The sequence below is a fragment of the Bubalus bubalis genome, chromosome 7 (genome assembly GCF_019923935.1).
Source record: "Bubalus bubalis isolate 160015118507 breed Murrah chromosome 7, NDDB_SH_1, whole genome shotgun sequence".
NCBI classification, from domain to species: domain Eukaryota; kingdom Metazoa; phylum Chordata; class Mammalia; order Artiodactyla; family Bovidae; genus Bubalus; species Bubalus bubalis.
Genome location: NC_059163.1, coordinates 18234725 through 18250329, shown reverse-complemented (window position 1 = coordinate 18250329; position 15605 = coordinate 18234725).

The following is a 15605-nucleotide window of genomic DNA, read 5'->3' as shown; positions in this document are numbered from 1 at the left end:
AAGACTCTTGAGAGTCCCTTGGACTTCAAGGAGATCCAACCAGTCCATTGTGAAGGAGATCAGCCCTGGGATTTCTTTGGAAGGAATGATGCTAAAGCTGAAACTCCAGTCCTTTGGCCACCTCATGTGAAGAGTTGACTCATTGGAAATCTCTGATGCTGGGAGGGATTGGGGGCAGGAGGAAAAGGGGACAACAGAGGATGAGATGGTGGGATGGCATCACCCACTCGATGGACGTGAATCTGAGTGAACTCTGGGAGTTGGTGATAGACAGGGAGGCCTGGGGTGCTGCGATTCATGGGGTCGCAAAGAGTCAGACACGACTGAGCGGCTGAACTGAACTGAACTGAACTGAAGTAAATATTAGGTGAATCTTTGCATATCCCATTACAGAAAAAAATCTCACATTTCAAAATCTCTTTGGTAATAAAAATATTGAAAAGGATAATGGAGCTTATTGAATTCTTTGATAAGTTATTCAAATAAATATTTAATTCCTGAAAATAATATTAAGACTTGGTTTATGTGCAAGACACATATTTAAGTTCAAATATACTTTTAATTTTAGTTACTTTTTAAAAATGATTGAACTTATTTTTAGGACAATTTTAGGCATCTTAATTACTTTTTAAATTAAAATTTAATATTAACGAATACATAACTTAGCTTCACATTTTTGTTCCCTTAATCCAGGGTAGTGGTTAATCATAGATTCACTTCACGGATGGTCTAGATTATAGCTCTAAATGGCTATTCACAGGCCAGGAAGCCTTCTAAACAAACCTGTCAACCTGGCCATTTTACCTGCAAAATTGCCAACGATGTGAGTTATCCTGTTGGTCATCCAGAAAGTCTCCAGTTACTTGGTAAAATGATGGAATAATAGCGGTACTCAAGCCCAGGTGGTGCTAGTGGTAAAGAACCCGCCTGATAATACAGAAGACATAAGAGATGCAGGTTCGATCCATGGGTGGGAAAGATCCACTGGAGAAGGAAATGGCAACCCACTCTAGTATTCTTGCCTGGAGAATCCCATGGACAGAAGAGCCTGGCAGGCTACAGTCCATGGGGTCACAAAGAGTTGGTCAAGACGAAACGACTTAGCAAGCACGCAAGCTGTTTTACAATCCGCAGGGGTAGTTAACCCACCAGAAGTGATGCCCTGTCTATTAGAACAAACTCCCTGTTTATCAGCCTAGGCTTTAGCAACCCTTTGTGATTCATGCTCTATTTCCTCTATCTGTGATCTTGAGTACGCTAATTACTCTTTATTTAGAACTAACACTTTGTCATGCTAACAAATGACTCTCCAGACTTGTGTGTTTTGCCTTTCACAGGTTGGCTGGTAGAGGCGATCTCGCAGTGGTGATAGGTCTCTATGTATACAGGGGTAGTTTCCTTAAATGAAGTAGGCCTTCTTGATCTCAATCATCAATGGAAGAGCAGGTCCTTGGGAAGGAGAGACATACTTGAAGGCAGGCCTTAAGTGATTAGAGATGTTCACCTGGCTCAGCCTGTCCTTTGCGTTTGGATTTCGAGCTGTCCAAGGTGCTTTGACGATAGAGGTTAAATATAAGCACTATCACATGGAAGCAAAACTTGATCTAGGAACAGGACTCCCCGGTGGTCCAGTGGCTACGACTCCAAGCTCCCAGTGCAGGGTTTGATCCCTGTTTGGGAGCTAGATCCCACATGCCACAACTAAGAGTTCACATGTCACAACTAAAGATCCCGCTTGCCACAACTAAGACCTTTCACAGCCAAAAGAATAAATACAAATAAATATAAAATGAAACCCTTGATCTAGGAAGAAGAAAATCCTGCAGGGAACCCCAAATTGATGATGAGTACTTTGTATAATGGCTTCCTTGATGACTCAGCCATAAAAATATACCTGCCAATGCAGGAGACTCGGGTTCGATCCCTGAGTCAGGAAGATCCCCTGGAGAAGGAAATGGCAACCCAGTCCAGTATTCTTGCCTGGGAAATCCCATGGACAGAGGATCCTGGAGGGCTACAGTCCATGGGGTCACAAAGAGTTGGACATGACTTAGCAATTAAACAACAGGTTTGTATAAACTAGTTTACCTAGTTTCATGATACTTATTTTTTCACTTTACTTTTTCCTGTGCTTTGTTTAAATGTTCTATCATGGCTTAGGAATTGCTGCTACAAAGTATGAATCCACTACCCCTATTTGGACAAAATATTTTTCAATTAATTTATTTTTTTAAATTTATGGCTGTTCTGGATCTTCATTGCTACACGTGGGCCTTCTCCAGTTGTGTCAAGTGGGGGTTACGCTCTCATTGGGCCACACTGGCTCAGCACTTGTGTTGCATGGGCTTAGTTGCTATGTGGCATGTGGGCTCTTCCGAGACCATGGACTGAATCTGTGACCCCTACATGGGCAGGTGGGTTCTTTATCACTGAGCCACCAGGGAAGCCCTGGACAAAATATTAAAGGGAGATCTATGAGCCTTCTGGGCTGGATAGGTTGGCTATCTAGCTATTTCTCCCTTCCTCCACAGAAGTATTGCCTTCCTTGGAAAGGAGAGCACTAGTGTACGATCAGATGTAATGATTTGTGTTTTTCATGCAAATAGAAAGTTCTCTGATAGGGTTAAGGGACCACAGCAAACAGGGATAACAAGTGCCACATTGGTTTAAAACAGTGGTTCTCAACCCTGTTAGAATTAGTGCTCCCTTTTTAGAACAAATACTCGATAATGGCTCTTTTACTACCCTGAAATGATATTCATATCTAGCTACACATATAATTTCCCAAAAAAATCAATATACAGCCTGAACTATAACATAAAGGAAAAATAAATGGAAAATAATTTATAATAATGTAAGTGCAATTCAATATGTATATGAGTGGAGACCACACTGAAGACAAGAAATAATGAGACATAAATATATATTTATAAACATCTAACCACAGTAAAGTCAGTCCCTACTGCAACTACAAGCTGAAAAAGGCACTTCAAATATTATGGGATACATTAGCATTTGTGTGTTGATTTTCAGAAACGGTAAATAACTCTTAAATGAGATAAAGATTTTTCTTTTAGTTTACATGGACATTACTTTCCTAGATAATTCCGTGTTTATTGAAACCATATAAAAATGTTTTGTGTTTATACAAAAGGAAAGGAAAGTGAAGTCAATCAGTCGTGTCTGACTCTTTGTGACTCCATGGACTCTAGCCCACCAGGCTCCTCTGTCCATGGAATTTTCCAAGCAAGAATACTGGAGTGGGTTGCCATTGCCTTCTCCAGAGGATCTTCCCGATGCAGGGATCGAACCTGGGTCTCCCACATTGCAGGCAGATACTTTACTGTCAAGAGTTAATTCTGTGCTCAATAATGAGAATTTTCATCTACGTAAGTGTCCATTGAGAGATCCAAATTTTTACTTTTTACACAAATGCATTATAGGAGATCTAGCCTCCTATATAAGTTATTTAACTCATAAGTTATTTAACTTATATGCAGAGTACATCATGAGAAACACTGGGCTGGATGAAGCACAAGCTGGAATCAAGATTGCTGGGAGAAATATCAATAACCTCAGATATGCAGATGACACCACCCTTATGGCAGAAAGTGAAGAGGAACTAAAAGCCTCTTGATGAAAGTGAAAGAGGAGAGTGAAAAAGTTGGCTTAAAGCTCAACATTCAGAAAACGAAGATCATGGCATTTGGTCCCGTCACTTCATGGCAAATAGATGGGGAAACAGTGGCTGACTTTACTTTTTTGGGCTCCAAAATCAATGCAGATGGTGACTGCAGCCATGAATTAAAAGATGCTTACTCCTTGGAAGGAAAGTTATGACCAACCTAGACAGCATATTCAAAAGCAAAGACATTACTTTGCCAACAAAGGTCCGTCTAGTCAAGGCTATGGTTTTTCCAGTAGTCATGTATGGATGTGAGAGTTGGACTATAAAGAAAGCTGAGCACTGAAGAATTGATGCTTTTGAACTGTGGTGTTGGAGAAGACTCTTTAGAGTCCCTTGGACTGCAAGGAGATCCAACCAGTCCATTCTAAAGGAGATCAGTCCTGGTTGTTCATTGGAAAGAATGATGCTGAAGCTGAAACTCCAATACTTTGGCCACCTCATGTGAAGAGCTGACTCATTTGAAAAGACCCTGATGCTGGGAAAGATTGAAGGCAGGAAGAGAAGAGGGCAACAGAGGATGAGATGGTTGGATGGCATCACTGATTCAATGGACATGAGTTTGGGTAAACTCCGGGAATTGGTGATGGACAGGGAGGCCTGGCTTGCTGCGGTTCATGGGGTCGCAAAGAGTCGGACACGACTGTGGGAGTGAACTGAACTGAACTGAGCCTCTCTGGGCTCTGCCTGTTTGTCAGTATTGTCCATAAATCAATCTGACAAGGCAAAAGGTACCCACAGATTTGCCAAACGTACCCATTGAGAACCACTATTTTATAACTTTAGACAGTTTAGACAATGTTTTCATGTACATTAAGTTTGCAAAGCATTTTTACATATGGTATCTCATTTAATTCTCTTCAAAGCCCTTGAGAAGGACATTATTACTGTCATTTTAACAATGAAGAAACTGAGGTACCTATGTAAAAGGTCAAGGTCATTCCCACAGCACATCCTTATCATCCCCATGACTCATCATTCTGGAGCACGTAGAGAGATGGAATAAATGATATACTTCTGTATTTAACCCAGAAAACTCCATTGCATATAGCCTGATTATCTAGACCTGAGCTATGCAATCTAGTGACTGTTAGCCACATGTGGCTATTTAAATTAATTTAAAATCAAGCGAAAATTAAAATACAGCTCCTTAGTCACGCCACATTTCAAATGCTCAAAGGTCATGCCTGGCTAGTGGTTACCATATTGGACAGCACGGGTATAGAGGCTTCTCACCACTACTGAAAGTAAGATTAGGCAACACTGAGAGGTCATTTCAACTGTGTGTGTGTGTGTGTGTGTGTGTGTGTGTGTGTGTTGTGTGCTCATTCTGGAAGTAACACATATCACTTCTGCACCAATTTCTTTGGCCAACCTGGTCACAAAGTGTTGTATGCTTAGTCCAGACATGTTCCTTGAAACTTTATTTTCCATATAACTGTATTGGCTAATTTGAGCTCTAGTCCACTGCATGGCCTATTTAGCATCTCCAATGAACATACTCAGTCTTTCAGTTTCCCAAATTCAAAATCCTAACAAAAATTCCTATATCCTATTTTTTCCTATAGGGGTCTTCCAGCATTATCCAAAGTAGTAACAGCTAACTTCTGACTCGGAGACTTAAACAGAGAAGCACCTAGGGCAGTGCTTACTGAACAGGTGGTGGTGCTTAATTGCTTAGTAGCGTCCAACTCTTATGACCCCTTGGACTGTAGCCTGCCAGGCTTCTCTGTCCATGGAATTCTACAGGCAAGAATACTGGAATGAGTTGCCGCTTCCTTCTCCAGGGGATCTTCCCAAACCAGGAATCGAAGCTGGGTCTCCTATATTGCAGGCAGATTCTTTACTGACTGAGCTTATTATTTCAATTTATTCTTAAATCTTCCATTGCCTTCATACGGCCCATTCTTCCCTCTAAGCTGCTTAAACACAATATGCACACACATATGTACAGCTACACACAACTCTCAGCTTTCTGTACCTTGGTTTATGCCGTTCTCTGCCTAGAATATTCTACCTCATGATTGAACTTACTTGCTTACATCTTGAGAACAGGACCAATGTATCTTTGCATTCCCAGTATCCAGCACAGTACCTGGCACATACTCAGTACCTAATACCTTCCAATCAACACTACTTTGTATGCATTTTCTTTAGGATCCTTATCTTAAAGAATGACTGATGAAAATAGGTGTGCTCCCACATAAAAATGGATTAACTACAATTAATCTTGAACTTCAGATTATAAATTAGGCAAATGAAAGTATTTGGCATCTACAAACTCCTATCTTTGTGCCAGTTATATCATGGAAGTTTTGCGGATACAGAAGGCACAGCTCCTGCCTATGGGAGTTTCTTTGTCCTTGGAGAAATGAAGTTCAATATATGATGTGTCTAGAGATAATTAGGCAGTGTTCAGTAGAGCTTGTGATTGGAAAACATAAACTAAATGTTGCAGGAATTCAGAATTGTGCAGTGTTACTTAACAGGGTGCTTGGAAGAAAAAGCTTTGTGGCAGAAAGTGGATCACTTATTTTTGTTGTTGTTCAGTCGCTAAGTTGTGTCTGACTCTTTATGACCCCATGGACTGCAGCATGAAAATCTTCCCTGTCCTTCACTGTCTCCTGGAGTTTGCATAAATTTATGTCCATTGAGTTGGTGATGCTATCCAACCATCTCATCCTCTACCGCCCCCTTCTCCTCCTGCCATCTGTCTTTCCAAGCATTAGAAGTCTTTTCCAATGAGTTGGTTTTTCACATCAGGTGGCCAAAGTATTGGAGCTTCCCCCACACCAGTATTCTTGCCTGGAAAATTCCATGGACAGAAGAACCTCGTGGTCTACAGTCCATGGGGTTACCAAGAGTCAGACACGACTGAGTGACTAAAACGCACGAGTCACTTACAGTGTGTCTTAAATGAAAGCAAGATTTGCATAAAGAAAACGAGAGAGAATTCTGGTTCTAGAGAAGAGCGTTATAAGCAGAAGGAGAGCATGTAGACAGGGAATCAAGGAAGAAGTGAATGTGGTGTTGGCAAAGGAGGAGATGGCATGAAAGTACATTTCAACATTTACCAAGCGCTTCTGGGTCTCCTGATGTAACTAGAGACAGGAGGAAAGGGTACTGCTTCCCAGAGGTGGGAACTATGGGTTCTGCCCCAAAATATGAACTTTCCTCAAGTTTCCCTGTAATTGTGCCAATTATTTGGATTCTTTCTATCACAGTTTACCTACTATTCCCTGAATCCACTTTTGTAGTACTTGACTGCCCACTCCTCAATCAGATGGGGGAAAAACCAAAAACTAGAATGGAGGCCACCCAATGTGAAGAGCTGACTCATTGGAAAAGACCCTGATGCTGGGAAAGATTAAGGGCAGGAGGAGGGGGTGACAGAGGATGAGATGGTTGCATGGCATCACTGACTCAATGGACATGAGTTTGGGCAAACTCTGGGAGATGGTGAAGGACAGGGAAGGCTGGCGTTCATGGGGTTACAGAGACTCAGCCATGACTGAGCAACTGAACAAGACAAGAATGGAGATAAGTAACAACAGGCTCAGGCCAAGGATGGAACACCTCACCCAGCCCCATGGAAGAGTTAACACACATGGAGAAAAGGCACTGAAATTGCTGATGTAGGACACTAAACCCCTCAAAGGCAAGAACAGAGAGATTCAGAGTTTTCCAAGCCACATTCAAGAATCCCACCTCCAGATTCTAAGCCAAGACAAATGGAATTGTTCACAGCTAAGGAACATGCATCGTGTCTTATAATCATCACTGTTCTCATGTTTGGGGCCCTCTCCTGGAGTAGGGTTAGCCTGGATTCAAATTTAGGAGATCCAGAATAGTATGGCCTTAGGTCATCAGGTTATTTAACCCTGTTGTTGTTGCTATTCAGTTGCTCAGTTGTGTCCAACTTTGCGACCTCATGAACTGCAGCACGCCAGGCTTCCCATGTTCTTCGCTATCTCCCTGAGCTTGCTCAGATTCATGTCCATTTAATCCTGGCAGACCTAATTTTTCTCATCTTTCACATATTGATGGGTGAAGGAGAGCACTGATTTAGGTCATTTCTATGGTGCTTTTTGATGCTTATATTCTGTGAGCCTAAGAGTTGACCAACAGCCAGGTGTATGCAAAAGGCCAACCTAGAGGCAGACACAAACCAGACTATGTGGGAAGAACTAAGAAACCAGGGAGGAAGCCCAACACCCTGAAGGAGGGTACAAATGAAAACATTGTTCACCAGCTGCCATGGTTAAGTTTCCAGGGGACTGACTTTCCAGGAGGTTGCTACCTACTGGCTGTACACAGTTTCTGTACTGGGAGACTGTGGCATGCTTTTGACCACAGCTCATTTAGGCACTTGATTTTAATTTGACATAGTTTACGTTAGGTTGATTTATTACAGCCAGGTCATTCTGCACAGCACTCATTTCCTTAGCATTCTAAGGCCCATAACAAGGGGTGGTTCATTCCATAAGTACGCTCAACAGAATTCCTTCACAATTACTTATTATTTAAAAGGATCGTGTTACAGGCAACATATTCCAAAGACTTACTCTTATTAGAAGGAGAGCATCTCTGCCTATCCGCAATTTGGATTACGAAGAGATATACAGGCGGATGCCAAGGTATGTAAAATATTTTGAGAAAAATTTCAAAACATGTTCCTACATTTTGTAATGCAAATCAAGTTTAGAAATGGAAGCAATGTGTGATGCTAGAGTTTTAAAAATAACTTGTATTTCTAAAATTTCTGGAATACAATGAGTAGGGAAAGGGCTTTATTATAAGGAATCATAAGCCTAAGTTCTAACACTCTGAGTCTTATCCTTAAAAAAATAAGATAGACTGAAGCATATAGCTATTCAAACATTTTTATGCTAACATTCATAGCAGCATAATTTATAGTAACCAAAAAGTGCAAGAAACCCAAATATTCATCAATTAATGAATGGATACATAAAACAGAATATGTTAATATCTATGTGTGTGCATGTACACTCCGTCTCTCAATCATGTCTTATTTTTTGTGACCCTGTGGACTGTAGCCCACCAGACTCCTCCGTCCATGGGGTTCTCCAGGCTAGAATAATGGAGTGGGTTGCCATACCCACCTCCAGGGGATCTTCCCAACCCAGGGATCGAACTCGTGTCTCCTGTGTCTCATGCATTGGCAGGCGGATTCTTTAACGCTGTCACCTGGGAAAACCAAATATTAATCAATTAATGAATGGACACATAAAACATAATATATCTAAATAATGGAATATCATTCAACAATAAAAAGGAATGAAATACTGCTTCATGCTGCAATATGGATGAACCTTGAAAACAGTTTGCTAAGCAAAGAAATAGTCACAAAAAGATTTCACATACTGTTTGATTTATCAAAATAGATAAATCCATAGAGACAGAAGATAGATTAGTGGCCCCTTGGGGCTGGGATGGCAGTGAGGAAAACAGAAATAGGAATGGCTATTGATGGTTACCAGAGGTTCTTTGGGGGATATTAAAACGTTCTAAAATTATCATTATGGTTATGGTTGCACAACTTTGTGAATATACTAAAAAAAAAAAACAACTGAGCTGTACAGTGTTTTATAATTTTATTTATTTATTTTTGGCTGTGCTAGGTCTTCGCTGCTGCTTGCACCGCTCTAGCTCCGGTGTGCGGGCTTCTCACTGTGGTGGCTTCTCTTGTTGCAGAGCATGGGCTTTAGGGCACGCTGACTTCAGTAGTCGCAGGTTGTGGGCTCTAGAGCACGGCCCCAATATTTGGTGAAAGGGCTTCATCGATCCTAGGTATGTGGGATCTTCCTGGATCAGGGATCAAACCCCTGTCTCCTGCATTGGCAGGCAGATTCTGTACTACTGAACTTGCCCACCAGGGAAGCCCCTGAACTGTACACTTTAAATGAGTGAATGTTATGGCATATGAAGCACATCCCAATAATACTATGTCCAAATAAGAAGGGTCTTCCCTGGTGGTTCAGTGGCTAGGACTCCATGCTCCCAGTGCAAGGGGCCTGGGTTCAATCGCAGGTCAGGGAACTAGGTCCCACATGGGAAACTAAGTGTTAAAGTGCCAAAACTAAAGATCCTGCTTGCCACAACGAAGATCAGGGATCCCACGTGCTAAACTAAGACCTGGAGCAGCCAAAGAAATAAAGTTTTTTTTTAATAAATAAGATAAGAGAGAGGCTGTGAAGAAGTGCCCAGAGGATAGGCAAAAGCACTCCATAGAGAGCAAAATGCTCCTACTGTTGTCTTCACTGAAGATCATCTGCTGGGAGAGGAAGTGACAACATTCCAGTAGCTAAAGAAATGGATACTGATAGACTAAGGGCATGAGAATGATGGCCCTATAAATGGAAAATTTAAATAAGGCAAAATGAAAACAGCATGATAGCAATTTACTTATTTTTCCCATCCAGGTTTCTTTTATATTTCATATTATAAACAGACGTAATTGTTTGTGTGTGTGTGTGTGCTTAATCAAGCAATTGTGTCCAACTCATTGCACCCCATGGACCAGACCCCTCTGTCCATGGGGATTCTCCAGTAAGAATACTGGAGTTGGTTGCCATGCCCATTATAAATAGATGTAATTGGCTTGTAGGAAACAACAAATATGATTTCAGATAATTTTTTTGACATCACCATGGCATGAGGGATCTTAGTTTCTCCATCAGGTATCAAACCCATGCCCCTTGCAGAAGAAGTGCAGAGTCTTATCCACTGGACTGCCAGGGACTTCCCTCAGTATAAACTTTGTTTTATTGTTTCAAAATCATGAAGCCCATAAATTATTCTCTATCTGCCCTAGGGACAAAGAAAAGATAAGCAGAGGATTCAAGCCAAGAAATATTGAGGCCCTACTGGGTGTTAATTCTACCTCTTAATCAAGATCTGATTACCAAACAGGAAAAGAGAGCATAAAAGTGGTATGAAGATTTAAATTTCTTCACTCTCAGCATAATTCATGCTGTAAATGTGTTCATTATGACATTCACTAGAGCAAGAAAACTGACACGTTATTACAAGATTCTGTGTACTGAATCCCTGCCAATTATGTTGAATAAGCCGAGTCCACGTGCTTGTTCTATAAATCTCTATAATGTCAAAGTACTGCAATTCAGCTTCCTCAAAAATATACTCTATCCAAAGAAGAGTAAAAGGTAATTAAAAATACTTAATAGCTTACTCACACTCAGTCCTATATTTGTCCAATACAGAGTCTGGTTTGCTGGTGATATAACTGGAAGACATTAACTTGGGCCAAGAAAATGCATCAGATGGATATGTGGAAATGGAAATTTTATTGTAGGATTACAAAAACACAAGCCAATGATACACTAAACTATAATAAAGTTTATCATTAAAATTATCATCAGGAAAGCTGGGCACTGTATCTTGTCTCCCTGAAAGGTTAGGTATTCTGCAAAAGAATGCTTGAATACCATGTTTGTTCTTTTACAGATAGATACACATCATACGCTGTTCTACACAGCAGGGGGATGCATTTTCCTCGTTTCATTATTTCTATACATTAAGGACATGGAGCAAGGAGCAAAACTCTAGTTATCACCTGAGACGTTCTGTTTAGATCTCTACATCAACACTGAAAATGCCACTCAGCAGAATATCAGGTAAGAAGCTTAAACCCCTCAATGGTCAACAATAGTAGTTTATGTTTTATATAGCATTATGGTGCATTATCAGTTCAGTTCAGTTCAGTTGCTCAGTCGTGTGTGATTCTTTGCAACCCCATGGAATGCAGCACGCCAGGCTTCCCTGTCCATCACCAACTCCTGGAGCTTGCTCAAACTCATGTCCATTGAGCCGGTGATGCCATCCAACCATCTCAACTTCTGTTGTCCCCTTTTCCTCTTGCCTTCAATCTTTCCCAGCATCAGGGTCTTTTCGAAGGAGTCAGTTTTTCACATTATCAATTAGTCCTCTTTAAAAATAGTCTTTAGTGGCACTAGTGATAAAGAATCTGCCTGCCAATGCAGGAGATGTAAGAGATGCAGTTTCCATCTCTGGGTTGGGAAGATGCCCTGAGAGGGTAGGCAACCCACTCCAGTATTCTTGCCCAAAGAATCCCATGGACAAAGGAGTCTGGCAGGCTATGGTTCATAGGGTCGCACAGATTCGGACACAACTGAAGTGACTTAGCATGTACTTTGGTTAAAACTATAAGTTCTGGACTTCCTTGGTGGTCCAGTGGTCAAGAATCTGCCTGCCAATGCAGGGGACATGGGTTTGATCTCTACTCCTGGAAGATTCCATTTGCTGCAGGGCAATTAAGCCCCTGTGCCACAACTACTCAGCCTGTGCAACGCAACTACTGAAGCCTGCTCACCCCAGAGCCCATGCTCAGAGAAAGCCCGCATGCAGCAACAAAACCAAAAATAAATACAGTTTTAAAAACTGTAAGCCCTAGGAAAGACTGAGAAGCATGCCTTAGCAATCATGAAAGTTCAGGTGTAGGAATTCAGCAGATCCTCACCTAAGAGCAAGTTTTGATGGCAGGAGGCGGGTGCGGGACTGCATGGTTTCCTGTACATCCTGTGGCAAGGGGGCTTCACAAAAGATGGAGTGAGAGAAAATAGAGTGGCTGTTACAAGTTTTGACTTCATAAGAATCGCCGTGGAGGGCATACTCATAGAAATTTTAGGTGCCATCCCAGCCTAGGGAGTCAGGAAAGTGAAAGAAAGTGAAGTTGCTCAGTCGTGTCTGACTCTCTGCGACCCCATGGACCGTAGCCTCCCAGGATCCTTTGTCCATGGGATTTTCCAGGCAAGAGTACTGGAGTGGGTTGCCATTGCCTTCTCCAAGGGAGTCAGGAGGCAGACACAAAGAACTAGAAATATAAAACCTTTGTAAAATTTGCCAAAGGTAATAACTTATGGGTATCTGTTTTTTATTTTCTCCCGAAGCTTAGTGGTTCTGTGTGCTTATGTTTAGGAAGCAAGAACGGGTTCCACCCGGGAGACTTCCTACCACTCTCGAGCAGGTCTTACGGAGAGCTTATTGGTGGGCATACCACTTGGCTTGTGTGGCCATTTGCCCAGCTGTCTGGGTACCTGGAGGAAGCAGGTGGGCAGTTCAGGAAGCTATAAGCCTGCAGCTTCCATACAAAGGGCCTCAAATTTAGATCTTGAAAGTTACCTCCAGGAAAGAATACGCACACAATCACAGATGCATACACTGATGAATGGAAAGAAAAAAACCTTTCAATTTTAAAAAGAAGTGGGAAAGGGGAAGTATGGATAAATAGGGAGATTGGGATTGATATATACACACTATTATATATAAAATAGATAATCAATAAGGACCTACTGTATAGCATAGGAAATTCTACTCAGTACTCTGAAATGACTTAGATGGGAATAGAATCTTTAAAAGAGTGGATGTAGGTATATGTATAACCAATTTACTTTGCTACACAGCAGAACCTAACATAACACTGTAAGTCAATTATACTCCAATAAAAATTGATTTAGGGCCTTAAAAAAGACCTTTCCATTTTAATCCTGTGCCCCATTACCCAATCACATAGTCTTTATAAGATGTATGTTAATTTATTTTTAAAAATTAATTTTTTTATCTGGCTGCACTGGGTCTTAGTTGTGGCATGTGGGATCTAGTTCCCTGACCAGGGATTGAACCTGGGCCCCCTGCACTGGGAGCACAGAGTCTTAACCACTGGACACCAGGGAAGTCCCAGGATTTATATTAATATTTTAATAAATCTTGGAGAAGGAAATGGCAACCCACTCCAGTATTCTTGCCTGGAGAATCCCATGGACAGAGGAGCTTAGTGGGCTACAGTCCACGGGTCGCAAAGACTCAGACACGACTGAGCGACTTTACTTTCACTTTCACTTTAATAAATCTCATAATTACCCTGTGAATATTAACAATGTATATGTTAAAAGTGCTTAATTGCTAAATAGACCAGAATTTTTGTTATCCTATTTTGCAATTTATGTATCTTTTACTATTGCACGAACTTCATAAAATGGAAGTAGCTTGGGCTCCTCTCCACCTTTTTTTTTTTTTTAAAGTCACTCAGTCATGTCTGACTCTTTGCGACCCCATGGACTATATAGTCCATAGAATTCTCTAGGCCAAAATACTGGAGTGGGTAGCCTTTCCCTTCACCAGGGGATCTTCCCAACGCAGGGATCAAAGCCAGGTCTCCAGCATTGCAGGAGGATTCTTTACCAGCTGAGCCACAAGGGAAGCCCAAGAATACTGGAGAGGCTCTAATTCTATGAAATTGCTTGGGTCGTGGCAGCTGCTAAGAAGAAGAGCAAGTAGAATAAATTTCTGGGGCCTGCAGTAATTGGAAAGGGAGAACAAAGAACATTCATAGTCTGAACAGGAATCCTTGGACTCTTCAGTAGAAAAGGTCCTTATGAGAGTTCCTGGTGTTATTATTTAAAATTACGCCATGGGACTTCCCTGGTGGCCCAATGGTTAAGAATCTGCCTTGCAAAGCAAGGGACGTGAGTTCAATTCCTGGTGGGGGAACTAAGATCCCACATGCCTCAGAGAAACTAAGCCCATGTGCTGCAACCATTGAGCCCAAAAGCTCTGGCGCCTGAGTGCTGCAGGTAGAAAGTCCACGTGCAACAATGAACACACGATGCAATGAAGATCCCGAGTGCTGCAACTAAGACCTGCAATGCAGGACACCCAGATTTGATCTCTGGGTCAGGAAGATCCCCTGGAGAAGGGAAGGGCTACCCACAGCAGTATTCTTGCCTGGAAAATTCCATGGACAGAGGAGCCTGGCAGGCTACAGTCCATGAGTTCACAAAGGGTCAGACATGACCGAGTGACTAACACACCAAAAAAATAAATACTACATCATAAATCTACTTCTGCTTGAGCCATCCTAGTATTTTCTTTGATAAGTCCAGATAATGAGAACATCAAATTCCCCCTTGACTCCAGGACCTAGAATTATAGTCTTAATCTCAGATCAGCTGGATGTTGAGAGGTATAACAAAAATCATTAAGTTGACTCTTACAGGAGCCTATCTGTAACTTGGTTCTTACATGTAAAAATACTGACCATACAAGGCAGAGACAAATTGATAAGTATCAGTGCCAGTCATCTGGTCAGCAAGAACGAAGGGCCGGAGTTCATGGAGAGGACAGCCTCCGGACAGAGAGAAAACTGCAAGTGAGGCAGAAGCTAATCTAAGCTGGACCTTTTCACTTTTGTTTGTGAGTTTGTGTGTTCTCCCCTGGACTGGATATTACTGTGCATTTTTGTAGAAAGCCAAAAGGAAGAAAACTCAGTGGAAAAGACTGAAGAGTCTGGAGGGTGTGATTGAATAAGAATTGTCCAAATGGATGAAAATAGGTAGAAAGGTAGGTCTTTCTTTGGGGTTGAAGGAGGCAAGACTAGCTATAAAGAAACATAATGTGGATGGACCAAGAGCCTGTCCTACAGACTAAAGAAGTGAGAAAGAAATAAACAAATATCATATATTTCATATACAAATGAAATCTAGAAAAATGGTTCCAATGAACCTATTTGTAGGGCAGGAGTAGAAACCCAGATGAAGAGAACAAACAGGTGGACAAGATGGGGAGGGGAGAGGAGGAAGAATTGGGAGAGTAGCTTGACATATATACACCATCGTGTGTAAGCTAGATGGCTAGTGGGAAGCTGCTGTATAGTGCAGGGAGCTCAGCTCAGTGCTCCATGATGGCCTGGAGGGGTGGGATGGGTGAGGGTGGGAGGCTCAGGAAGGAGGGGATATATGTATACCTACAGCTGATTCACTTCATTGTACAGCAGAAACTAACACAACATTGTAAAGCAACTATCCACCAATAAAATAAAAAAATAAACAGATATTTAGGGTAGGAGAGTAGAGTGGATAAA